Source organism: Lupinus angustifolius, chromosome LG16, assembly GCF_001865875.1.
Source record: "Lupinus angustifolius cultivar Tanjil chromosome LG16, LupAngTanjil_v1.0, whole genome shotgun sequence".
In the NCBI taxonomy this organism is placed as follows: Eukaryota; Viridiplantae; Streptophyta; class Magnoliopsida; order Fabales; family Fabaceae; genus Lupinus; species Lupinus angustifolius.
This window is the reverse complement of record NC_032024.1, coordinates 13037948-13050573: the sequence shown is the minus strand read 5'-3', so window position 1 is coordinate 13050573 and position 12626 is coordinate 13037948.

The following is a 12626-nucleotide window of genomic DNA, read 5'->3' as shown; positions in this document are numbered from 1 at the left end:
TGAAAGATACTAATGTAGAATCCACCATGAAGGAAAAAAGATAGAAAGAAAAGGAATGAGGTTCCTCGTAGAAAGATTCTTTCATTTTTAATGGTTAATTTTTAGACGTTGAAAGATTCATGCGTTTTGAATGGTTGTTTAGATTCCTATACTAGTTGGGTTTGGATTGAAAATTTTGAAAATTATTAAATACACTTGTTAGGATATATATTTTAAATCTCCTTGTTCTTTCTCTTACCCTCCAAAAACCTATCCTGCAAATGGACCCTTAGGAACATTGTTTTCCGAAATCTTATTCACCATTTAAAACACAAAATTCTCTTAAAAAAGGAAGGAATTTATCATATAAAGTCCCCATTTGGAATATGGCTACCGTACTCAAACTCTGTTGCTTAGCAGGCACACGGGATCCACTACAGTGATTTCCAGTGACAAATGAATATTGAAGTCCCTTCATGCTTAGTTTAGTTGTTCAACTTTTTTCGATGCGTTAGAACTCTTCCATGAAAAATCATGTTATCTTTCATATATTAGAAAATAATCCAGTACTCTGCCTTACCTATTTAATCATATGTTATACTCTCTCCATTTTATATTTTATATTACAATTTCAAGAGATGGAGAAACTTTTTTTTCAACTCTAACCATTGAGTAATTATATTTAGAGAATAATGTATCCTCGGAGATAACTTATCTTCTCTAACCAGTAAAAATGTGACATGTGTGTTATTTGTTTATTTTTAAAAATATTTTTATAGAAAATGATGAAACATGACACATGTCATGATTTCACTGGTAGGAGAAGATAACTTATCTCCTTATACCAGGAGATACTCTATTCCCTTATATTTATGATTAGTTAATTCTATTTTTTCTTCTCTCTTATGAAACAAATATGAATATTTTAGTCCTGCAACACTTTTTAATGATTTTGCTCTCTATGCGTTAAATATATTATTTTTGGTCAAAAAATGATGCTACTCAAAGTCATGGTAGTCACGTTGTAAACTCAAATACTGAAGCACCCTCACCCTTCCCTATTAAGTTCTACCAGTAGGATACCCGTATATTCGCACGGGTGGTAATGTATTTTGTATAAATTTCTTAAAAAATGAAAGCATAATTTGTTAATGAAAATGTTATTAAGGGTTACCTCATAAAAGATGATATTTATGTATTTGATTATCGGTGTAGAGTTGTTGATGAATTAGATAGAGTTGAATTTGTTATATTAAATAAATAAAGAATTGTTTGGATGAAAAAGTTTGAAAAAAAATGAAAGATAAGTTGGAGAATACATGTTGGTGATTTTTGTTGCATTCTCATGATTTTCTAGACGCATGCTTTTTGTAAGAGTTAAATTTGTACATTGATGCCAAAAATAAGATACATCGATTGTTACATGTACAATATCTGAATGACAACCTCTTGGCAAAATTTGTCTGAAATCACATTAAAAAACTTCAACATTTCCTCCGAATAAAATTGAGTCAATTGTTGTTGTATTCATCATATCTCTAACATTTATCAAGTGTCATCAAGCAAGACTTATGTGTCATTGGAGTTTCATACCATTTAATTAATTTTGTATATTTCAATAAGTCTGCAAGTTCAAACCCTTAATAAATGTTGCAAACAAAGTTGTCAAGACTTGATACATGTATTTTGAGTTTAGAGTGTGATATTCAAACCCTTATACTTAGCTAAAATATAAGTGCAGATAGTTAAAGTGATTAGAGTAGTTGGGGTAAGACATTAAATTATAAGTAATTCACTTAATTTGGTATTTGGAAAAATAATATTTACAATATAGTTAAAATTTGCTTAAAGGCTCAAATTATGAAATGCAATAATTATATTGATGTGAAACATGTACATCCGAGAAATATATATGACATTTCCAATGTTTTTTGGATATGATCTTTGCTTCCGGTACATGATTTATCAATTTAGTAACAATCAATTTTGTACCATTACATAATCTTTCAAATTGGTTTAAATTTGTTAATAACATTTATTTTATGATTAGGAAACCATAAATTTTAAGTGAGTTAAGAAATTTTGGATTTAGTATGTTGAACTGGTCATTTCATTAGCATCAAACATATCAACTGAATCTGGACTTACATATTCTTTTTCGTCAAATACATTTGTAATATAATTGTTTGAATTATAATCGTCCATATCATATTAGTACGTGAGACAAATCCTAAAAGCAATATGAGTTCCTATTTTAGCAAAATGTACATGACATTCGTAAGGGGTTACCATACCTATGTTCATAACATGTTCAAGAATATAACACAAATGATACTTAATCATAGCATTGGGAAAAAACATAACACAATATATAGTTGAAAGTAAAAAAAAATGTAACTCTAATTATAGCAAAAGGGTTTGTAAACATAATGCATCTAAAATGCAAGAGGTTATTATAGCTACATCCATAACATGTTGAAAAAGTAAACATATGAAACTGAAGTGTAAAATATAAACAATATAAGTCTAAGTATAACATTGTAAAATTATTGTATATAAATTGTTTATAGTCAATATTTATTTGTTGTAGAAATGATTTTTTCCTTCCGTTATATAAATATTTGCCTTTAGTAATATATTAATAAAGATAGATTGTGAAAGAATTCTATATTACTTATACAAAGTACCATGACTCATCCAACATATAAAGCAACCTTAAATATAATATTCTGGAGATAGTTGTCAAATTATTTATGGTAACATATGTTTAGCCATCTAACCATAAGTTAACAAAAATGTGTAAACTTATTTAAAAAGGCTACCATAGTTGAGTGGAAAAGAAGGAGAAATGTGCAAATGCAAGTTGAAGAAAATAATTCAATCTATCAATAAAATTGAAAATGCAAATGCAAGATGAAGAATGATTAAAGTTTAACATAACCCAAGATAGTTTTGAATCTATACAATACTCTAAGCCTTGAATTTGGTCCATTTGTAGGTGATTTATCTCTTCTGTCTCTTAGAGCTTCCATGACCTCTATAACACTTTGTAACTCTTCTCTAAACCTTAATGTTGAAAACAATAAGGCAAAAAATAGAGAGAAAGCTAGAAACTTGGTACATAGGTGCACAAAAAAGGACCCATAGAAATGCTGTAAATAAGGTTTAGTGAAAATGTAATGTCTAACTAAAAATTTACAAACTAAGCTTGATTGATAAAAATGCTGAAAAATGATTCATTTTTATCAAATAAGTTAGATAGTGAACATGTATATCCAAAATAACAGAAAAATGTTAACATGCAGAAGCTAGAATGGAGGAAATAAGTAAAAAATTGAACTAAAAATAATACGTAAATTTGTTACATATTGCAATCCATTGTTCTATTGCAATCATTCAAATAAAAACTTCAAAAATTGCATTAAATATGTGACAAAGAGATGTTACAAAAAATAGAAGAGACTTTTTGTTCTTATAATTGTGCCATTGAAACTTGAAAGCAAGGGTTGGAGTGCAAATGTTCACGCTAAATATATAAAAGAAGGGACTTTTTGTTCTTATAATCACGCCTTTGATGAAATGCATAAACTCAAGTGGGTCAATGGCAAATGCTGTACAAAGTATTGGCAAGTCCAAAAATCTTTTACCTACTTATGAAAACCTATCATGTCATACCACTAATGAAGCCTCATCGTATTTTGTAGGTAAGCATGAGTTTGTGATTCTTATGATGGAAATCACCATAATTTTGAGGTAAATTAAGAAAATACAAATCTCTAAAATGTGAATAGATTTTCTTGCCCACAACTCATTCCACATCATAAGATTTATAATAGTTAAATTTTTACCTAAATTAATAAATTTAATTAAACAATAATCTCATGGCTCATATATAGGTGAAAAAATAATACATTTTCTTATTAAAAAGGAGGTAATGTATGATAATGAGTTAAAGTGTTAAAGTATTAGATAATATTACCATAAGGAAAATATTAAACTTAGTGGTCATGAAATGTAAAGGTAGTGCACATGGTAACTATTGTGGTATGACCAAGTACATACACTGAGATAGTGTGATGAAGTAGGCCGCAATGTATGACTGTCTTGATTCCAACAAATTCTGCTCAAATGATTGAGTTACCTGTCCATAGTTAGAGATTTGAGTGAACATAGTTAGATATGAAGCTACATTTTTAAATATGTTAAGTAATATATAAATTTTTTGTAGAAACGAAAACATAAAATTGTAGAAACAAATAGCAAGTATTAAATGTGAAGTTATAAAATGTGATGATAAAGGAGGTTGAGTGAGTTAAATAATATACATATAGGAAGTTGTAAGAAAAAATCATACTTGTGAATGTAGAAATTGTGCCTAAGATGAAGAAGGAAGTATGAGGAAGAAAAAAACGTGGAAGAAGGGTGAGAATGAAAGTGGAGAGAGATGGAGTATGTAAAATGAATGGAAAGAATAAGGGGATCCAAAACCTGTTGAGAATATAATCATTTACTTGTAAATTCACAATGACATTGTTAAGACAATAGAACATTTGTAAAAACAGAAGTGCAAAACACATATGGCATAGCAGAGAGCTAAGATTGCATTAGATTCCACCAACCTGTGTTTGTATGTGAATCTTAATGATGCTACATCCGCAAATAATGTCTAATTAATGTTAGATTTTTTAAAAATAAAAAAGTTAAACAAAGAAAAAACTGCATACTTTCACAACCTCTAAATTAAGCTCAAAAAACTGCAGAAAATAGGACTTAAGTCAAGTTAGTGACCTTCAAAATCAACGGGGAATGATGTGTGTGGTAAAAAACAATTGATCGTGATACACACATTAACAAATCACAATATATAGGGAAGGGAAAATGTGCCAGAGAAATAACTGTATATACAAATATTGCTGAAATATGAAGATGAATCAAATAAGCACATATAAGTATGGAACAATATCAAAATGTACATTTTTCTAAACAGAAGAAAAATACTATTAATAAAAAAACTTCAGAACATTTGAGATCTAACTGGTAATGAGAAAAAGGAAAGTAAAAATAGCCAAAAATATTAACTTTTCAACTAAAAATGTTAATGTTAAGCATCATGGAACAAAAATATCCAAAATAACTGTTAACTTTTAGGGTAAAAATGTTATCTTTTTAGTAAATGTTATCTAAAACAACAAATGAGTTTGATATACTAAAAGTGTTATCAACAACACCAAAATAACATGCATACTCAAGATAACACCAAAATTATTATTTTGAACTCAAAAAGCAAGAAACAAGGTTAACGGAGAAAAAATACTCAAAAAAATGTTAACTTTTTAGATAAAAATGTTATCTTTTTAGTAAAAGTTAAGACTAAAAACAACAAAAGTTTGATCCACTAAAATGTTTTCAGTAACACTAAAAATGTTTTCAAGGATGAAGAAGTTAACAGCAAGAACATGAAAGAAAGTTATAAGAAAAATTGTACTTGTGTTAAAAGTCATACCTGTGAATGAAGAAATTGTGCCAAGGATGAAAAAGGAAGGACGAAGAATGAAGTTTGAGGAAGAAAAGAAAAAACAAAAGCAGATTGAGAATGAAGATGGAGAGAGGGTATGAAAAATGAATGGAAAAAAAATAAGGAGATGAACCTATGAAAATGGAGAGAGAGAGAGTGAGATCTGAAATAAAAGTCAAATAATAATGAAAAAAATATGCAGTTTCAAAATTTAAAAATAAATGATTCAGAAAACACATTACTTTGTTATCCCCACTAAAATCCAAGTACATAGTTATGGAGATTAGGGATGGCAAAAAAACCCGTACCTGCAAGTAAAACTCGTACGGGCACGGGTATGAGTCACAAACGGGTACCCGCGGATATTATAAATGAGTTTTTAAAAATACTCGTAGTACATACGGGTGGATACGGGTATTATGGTACCTGTACTCGCGGGTACCCGTTATTTATATGATTAATATATTATATTTAATTAAAATAAAAAATATATTATTCTAACATTTATTACACTATGTATATTTTTTTTTTATTTTGTTTACACATTTTATTGAGTTTGGTGGTGAAACACTCTACAAATATTATTACATGTGTAAAAACACACATGTTTTACAAAGAAAATATATATTTTTTGTTAAAAAAAATGAGATAAAAAAATCACACAAATGGAAACCACCAATAAGTTTAGCATTTTTGCCAAATATTCAATCAAAATGTACAAAAATAATTATGTTTCATCCTATTTAAAACAAAATTTAAGTAAAAATTTAAAAAATTATTTATAATAGAGAAACTCACGGGTACTCGTTGTACCCGCGAGTACCCACCCGCGAGTACCCGTTGTACCCGCAAGTACCCAAAAATACCCGCTCACGGGTACCCGTACGGGTATTGGTATTACTCTTCTATTTTGAAACGGGTAGCGGGTAGCTACTACCTGTGCCCGCCCGTGCCCGTTGCCATCCCTAATAGAGATATATCTATTTAAGTAAATTTGCTTGTCAGGCATGATTACTTTTTCTAAGAAAAAATATTTTTGAATGACAATTTTAGCCTTTAGAAAGCCAAGTGTCAATCATAGGAGATACGCAATTTTGTAATATCATCGGCCATTTGCATTATTATATAGATAGTAGATTTGCTCCTGTGGTATAAAATTGTAGAGTAGTAATAAATGTTTAGTCTCAAATGTTTCTTGTTATTTCTTGTGTTTAGCATAAGTTTTTGTGTTTACATGGAGTAATTTGCCTATAAAAAAGTTTATGGGTTGTAAGAGTTCTATATCACAATTTGCAATAATAGTTTGTTGAGTGATCATAACATAGAGTGCTTCGTTTATTCTCTCTTAGTGTGTGTGAGTTATTTTTTACTCTTTGTTGTTTGTTCTTTAAATTTAGTATATGAGCAGATGGTCTAGGACGTTCTTGCTTGAGGCGGTGTAAAGATCGAGAGTTCATGGTCAAAGTACATGGTTCAAGCAGACTCTATCCACAAACAGTCTGGGACTGTGATAACTGATGGTCTAGGACCGAGTTAAGTTGGTTAATTGTCACTTACTAACCAATAACTCATGGTACATGTCGCATCTTTAACTAGATCGATGGAGAAGCTCCACAATGACAACTATGGTACGTGGAGCATCCAATAAAGTTTTATTTCCTCGGACAAAATTTGTGGGATGTTGTTGGTAGTGTAGAGACGACCTCTCCAACTAATGAGTAGGAGAACAAGAAGCGGAAGGTTAAAACAGAAAAAGCTATGTACGTGTTGTCCATCACCATAGAGGATAAGTTCTTGCAACTAGTCAAGGACTAGGCAACATCAAAGGAGGTATGTGATACCATAGCGACACTAATTACAAGGAATAGTGATGCAAAATTGTAGCTATTGGAGAATTAACTCGTGTCCGTCAAACAAGGCGAAATAACAGTGAGGCAATATTTCACCAAAGTAAAGTCCATTTGTAATGAAATTGAAAAAGTGGACTAGGATAATGCACGCAGCTGGGCGAGAAAGTGGAGGATAGTTATCCATTGGTTGAATTCTAAATACCATGGGATAATTACATCTACTCGAGGATGGGCAGAAGAACCAACTTTAACAAAGTTGGAAATATATTGGCCAACCAAGAAGCTTTAGACACGCAGGTATGTCTAAAGTTTCAATAAATGAATAGGGAAAACTCTCTTTACCAAAAAAGGACAATGATCAGTGAAGACTGAAGACAAGTCAACTACAAAGTTCAACAATGAAGGCTAAAGATCTTGTAGAAAACAATAAGGTTAGCAGAGAGGCCAACAAAGGTGACAAACAGACGATGAACTAGGTTAGAAGATAGACCAACATGACTACATGAGATAGTTACACGATGAGGGGGAGTTAGACACACCTGATACAAAGACGAAAGAGCATAAAAGAAGTATCATTGCGGGATAATCGATGTTGCAACTGTGTCTAGACAGGCCACTTCGGTCGAGATTTCAAATTGGAGAAGGTAAAATGTAACATTGGTACACACAAGCAAAATGACAATGGAGAATAGTGAGACCTCCAAGAATCATTTGTTGCTGAAGAGTATGATTCTACTAAAGAACTAGACGACGGAGAACAATCTCAATGGAATAAAGGCGGGGGTTGCCAATATAGGCCACTTTGCTCGAGATGGTAGGGTCGAGAAGGTAGAAGGTAAAATTGGTACTCACAAACAAAATGACAATGTAGAAGAATGAGACTTCCCAAAATCATTTGTTGTTGAAGAGTCTGATTCCATTAAAGAACTAGATGATGGAGAACAATCTCAATGGAATTAACATGAGGAGATTGTCATTTCATGCATGGATGGAATGACAGAGGAGGTGGCCCTTCCCATGACCACTGACAAACTAATTGATTATGATGATGACTGGATTATTGATTCTACTTGTTCTAATCATATGACTTGAGATGATGATATACTATCTAGTCATATGAGGGATGAGGAGAACAAGTTGTAGTGACAACAAACAACACAAAGTTGCCAATTGCTCATATTGGCAACACAGTCATCATTCCACATTTCTGTTCTCAACATGTGAAACTGGATTAGGTGTATCAGGTACCTGAGATGAAGAACTTATTATTTGTCTCACAACTAAGATCTCTAGGAAACTATGTGGTGTTTGGGACTAAAGATGTGAAGTTTTATTGGATCTTTAAGCATAAAAGTCGACCATTTATGAAGGGAATGAGACTTGAGTTTGTTTACGTAATGTGGGTACAAGAGTCATACGCGCGCGAACAAGATAATAAAGAATGAGAAATCTGAATTATGGCATATAGGACTAGACACATGAGCTATACTTGATTAAAGGTGACAATGAAAAAATCCATGTTGAAAGGCCTACCAAATTTGAAGGTATGAGATAACTTCGTCTATGCAGGATATCAAAGATAAGACTAAAAGAATATAGGTTCAAAACTCAGTGCTTGAGTACCAAAATGGGGAAGAATACACTTTGGCTTAGTTTAACCAATATCTAAAGAAATGTGGCTTAAGGCATCAATTGAAGTGCCCTAATAATTCACAGTAGAATGCAATGGCTGAAAGGAAGAATCATATATTTGGCCGAAAAATGCAGGACTATGTTCACTACGCTAGAATAGTAAAACAATGGCGCTTAAAATTGTCATTTAACTGCACTTTTGTGGTGCTTTCTATATGAGCGCAGTAGTGCATAAGGTTATATTCAACAACGCTTTTTGTAGCTGTAAAAAGTAGACATTTAACAGCGCTCACTAAAGCAAGCATTATTAAATGTCTACTTTCTAAATAAGACAATATCTCTCACAGACATTCTATCAAACATAGCCAAAATAACATATGAGTAATGAGATCTTACGGAAATTATTCATTATTTCTCCTCTAATGTTCACCATAGCCAAAAGCCTAGAACACCATAGCTGCATAACTTCATAGCAAATAAAGATCACACTATTAGTGAAGAGAAAAATAAATGAGCTAAAATAAGATAACGATTTAGCTTATGTTTGAAAAGAAAAACAAAAAATTGATAATTTCACCATAGCTGCATAACTTCACAACAAATAAATATCACACTATTAGTGAAGAGAGAAATAAATGAACTAAAATAAGATAACGATTTACCTTATACTTGAAGAAAAAAACCAAAAATCGATAGCTTGCTTGAAGAAAGAAACTAAAAAAAAGGGGAAAAAAAAGTAAGTTATGGAGAAGAAGAAGAAGAAGAAAAAGTAAGAGAAATAATAAATTGAATGATATGTATTATTGTGTAAGGTTTTGTTTTTGAATTTGAAAAGATCGCGCTCACTAAAACAAGCGTTAAAGGTATGACATCTTTAACAACGTTTATTGAAGAAATGGTGTTAAATATATTAAGTATGACATCCCATGCTGTCTAAGCTCGCACCCGCTGAGACACTATATGTTTACTTGGCGATAACAGACGGGGTCGTAGCCACCACTCTAATCAGGGAAAATGAAGATGGTTAGCACCCAGTATACTTCACCAGCAAGGCATTATAAGGCCCAGAACTCAGGTATTAGAAGTTAGAGAAGGTCGCATATGCCCTCTTGGTGGCAACAAGACGGTTGCGACAGTATTTTCAATCCCATTCGTAGTGGTCAAAACCAATTAACCTATCCGCCAAATTTTGCACAAACCTGAGCTAGTCGGGCAGATGATCTCCTGGTCCATTGAACTGTCACAATTTGATATACGGTACAAACCCAAAAAAGCTATCAAGAACCAAGTAATGTCCAACTTTGTGGCCGAATTGACCATGCAACTGGGTAGTTCTGAGCAAAAATTGACCATATATGTTGACGGTTCATCCAACCCTCGGGGCAGTTGAGTAGGAGTCTTATTAGACAATGGCCATGGGATGACCATCAAGCACTCACTAAGATTCACCTTTTTTACATCAAATAATCAAGTGGAATATGAAGCATGCATTATCGGTTTGCAGTTGGCCAGAGAAATTGGGGCGGAAAAAGTCTCCATCTACAGTGATTCCCAACTCGCAGTCTCTCAGATTACGGTGGCCTATCAGACAAAAGACGTGGTGCTCAGAAAATACCTAGCCAAGGTTAAATAATTGATGGGCAAATTCGAAACGGCCTCCACCCAACACATCCCAAAGGAGCAGGATATCCGGGCTGACATCTTATCCAAACTAGCAAGCACGAAGAGCACGGGAAACAACAAGTCAATGGTTCAAGGGACAACCCTACATCCAAGTGTCATGGCTGTCGAGCGAACACAGATCCCGGGCGACTGGACTAGCCCAATCATCAGGTACTTGTCCAATGGTGACTTGCCAGCATATCAGTAGGACTAGCAAAGATTCCTTAGGTATAGTTTCTGGTTCACCATAGTACAAGGTTGTCTGTATCGCTGGGGGGTTTTCTACTCCTATGCTTAAATGCCTCAGCCCTGATAGGGCTCGGTATGTCCTCCAAGATATTCACAAAGGAAGTTGTGGCCACCACCTCGGCGCAGTATCACTCGCCAAGAAGATACTCCGAGTCGGTTATTATTGGGCGACCATGGACAAAGATGCCTCTGAATTCACCAAGGAATACACGCCTAGCCAATTATTTGATGACCTCCACAAAGGCCCTTCTAAAGAGCTAACTACGACGATAACCCCATGACCATTTTGTAGATGGGGTATGGATATTCTAGGACCATTTCCACAAACAACCAGACAACTTAAATTTCTAATAGTGGTCGTCGACTACTTCACTAAGTAGATTAAAGTTGAACCCTTATCTAACATCACAACGGCTACCATCCGGAAATTTACTATGAAGAATATGATAACACGGTTTGGGATACCTGCTGCAATAGTCACCGACAACGGAACCCAGTTTTCTGATCGGAAGTTTAGAGAATTATTGTCAGGTATTCACATCAAACAACATTTCACTTCAGTTGAGCACTCTGAGACAAATGGTCAAGCGGAAACGGCTAACAAGGTCCTCCTCTGTGGGATAAAAAGAAGATTATAAGAAGCCAAGGAAGCATGGCCAGAACAGTTGCATCATGTCATATGGGTTTACCGTACAACTCCTCACTCCACCACTGGGGAATAACTTTTCAACCTTACTTACAGGTCTGAGGCTATGATCTCGGTGGAGATCGACGAACCCACCTGGCGAACAATACATTTTGATGAAACTACCAACTCGACAATCTTGAGACACAACTTGGACCGGTCGAGGAGAAGAGAGATTGAGCCAGAATTAGAGAGACTACCGCCAAAAGGAAAACCGTCGAGAAATACGACAGAATAGTGGTACCACGGGGCTTTGAAATAGGCATCGCGTGCTCAGAAGGGCCGACATCAGAATGACAAAAGGAAAACTAGTACCCAATTGGGAAGGACCATATTGAGTAACCAACAAGATCGGAAAATGAGCCTACAAGCTTGAAGACCTAGCGGGAAAAGAAATCCCCCGCACTTGGAACGCGACAAACCTACGTCAGTTTTTTGCTTAAAAATGTAAATTCGAGCCAGACCTTTATACGGCTGAGAAAAATGATGTAACCCAATCCAACTAATATGATAACGAGGTATTATTCAGATATCCTTTGTAGGTCCTCTTTGTCGCCATCAATATACCCCTCAGAGGCGTGGGTCAGTCCCCCTTCGATGGTAATTGAGTTCATAGACCCTAGATAGGACCAAGTCCTCTTGGTTGCCCTCAATATACCCCTCGGAGGCATGGGCCAGTCCCCCTTCGATGGCGGTTGATCGAGGTCGTACCCGATACAAATAATATAACAATTAAAACTACACTACTAGGAAGTGACTCCTAGGTCGTTTCCCAAGGATTATCTTTCTAGAAAAACTTCAAACACCTTATACTCACACACACACAAGGGGGGTTTTGTTGTTGGATAGTATGAACATAAATCAAATTCAGAAACAGTAGTTAAACAATGTAATAAAACGGCTAAATCCCTTTGGCTCGTTTGTTCACAACTCAATCCTCGGTTTCAAAAGATTATTTTCAGATTCCAACCATTAACTTCCGAATTTGTTGAGAATCAATTAACTAAGCGATAATCAATTCAAAGTTCCAGAACCTAAACATCAAACTAAGCGA